A 1,773-nucleotide genomic window follows, 5' to 3' on the forward strand; every position below is an offset into this window, starting at 1 on the left:
TCATTGAGCCAATCAGTGCCTAGGATACAGAGCACACTGCTGTGGTTGGTCACCTTTCATTCCATCAGCCAGTAGTGTGAGTGTCCAATCTCACATTGGCAAACTTGCACAAGTGGTAATGATGTAGTGAATTTCCATCCTGTATAGTAAGGTATTCATTCACAAAATCCTACGATATAGTGAAAATTCTACAATATTGAATTTATGTATATATATATATATATGCATATATATATGTATGTATAACCTGTGATAGAGTGAAGTCATGATAAGTGAACTGCAATATAGTGAGGGATCAATGTACAGTAAAGTGAAGATCCTCAGCTGGGAAGTTTGGAAAGGTATGGGAAGCTTGTGAAGAGAAAAGAAGGTTTTAATAATGTGGGGGAATGAAATGGAGAAATTATGGAAGAATAGAAGAATTTCTTTTCTGTAGTGAGTGCTTCAAATTCAACTGAAGGTAGATAAAATTAATTTGTAATATATCCAGTTGGCATGCTTGTGTGTCTTCTATCAACTCTGTCCAGTAGCAAGTGAATAGGAGCTCTGGAGGTGGATGATGGAGAAATCTAAGGTTGAAAGTTGACAAGTGTTTTGCACTTATAGGATAATAGGACAAGGGATTCAAGAGTAGAAGACAATGAGGAGTTGAATTTGGTAATTAGAATTGAGAACTGGAATGGAAGGGAAAAAATCATAGTACCAATAATGGCCTGAGTAACTTCCAAAAGGTAGAGGGATAAGAGAGCAAAAAATACCTTTAAAAAGGGAAATTCATTAAAAGAGATTGAATGATAGGAGGATATATTTAAAAATATTAGAGGTCTCTATTAAGGAAGTACAATATGTGTATAATGAAGAGATCCAGTATATAGTAGGGAAATGATAAAATAATTAAATCAATAACATAAAGATATAAGGTCAAAGGATATGAAAAAGTTGTTTTCAAAAGAAGAAAATAATATAAGCTATCAACAACCACGAGGAAAGATACTCCAAATCGCTAATCATGGGAGAAACTCAAAAGCAAGCAGTTCTAATATTTTGCTTCATAGTAATCAGAATGTAAATTAGAATTAAAAAAAATGACAGCTACTGGAAGGACTGTGGGAGGAGAGGAATACAAATATACTCTTGGTGATGCTCTGAATTAGTCCAACAATTCTAGAAAGCAAATTGGAAATACACACTTAAAGTTCTCTAAAATGTGTATGCATTTGACCAAGACCATTGTTAGACATATCCCCCAAAGGTCAAAGGATCCATATGTATGAAAATATTTATAGCAGTATTTTTGTTGTGCCAAGAACTTAAAATAAAGTTGGTGTCCTTCAACTGGAGAATGGTTAAACAAATTATGTTGTATGAGTGAAATTGAATATTATTGTGCTATAAGCAGAGATTCTTAGGAAGGACTTTAGTGAAATGAGTAGAAACAGAAAATTGGTACAATCCCTAAGATAATGTAAAGGAAAATAACTTTTAAAGGCAATAAATTGGATTAAAGCAATGAATAATCGTGACTTCAGAAGACCTATGGTGAAATGTACTTCCTACTTCTTGGCAGAGAGAGTATATACTGGAGGTGCAGAATAAAGCATATATTTTCACTTTTGGATAAAATGTATGAATTAGTTTTGCTTGACTAATTTCTCATAATTGGTGAATGACCAGTGAGAGTGGGAGTTGGTTTATACTTGTACTTATGTAAAAGGAAAAAAAAAGAAAAGGACATCAATGAAATAGTTTTTAAGTTCACAGAAGAGATTAAAG

The sequence above is a fragment of the Monodelphis domestica genome, chromosome 1 (assembly GCF_027887165.1).
Source record: "Monodelphis domestica isolate mMonDom1 chromosome 1, mMonDom1.pri, whole genome shotgun sequence".
Classification (NCBI taxonomy): Eukaryota; Metazoa; Chordata; class Mammalia; order Didelphimorphia; family Didelphidae; genus Monodelphis; species Monodelphis domestica.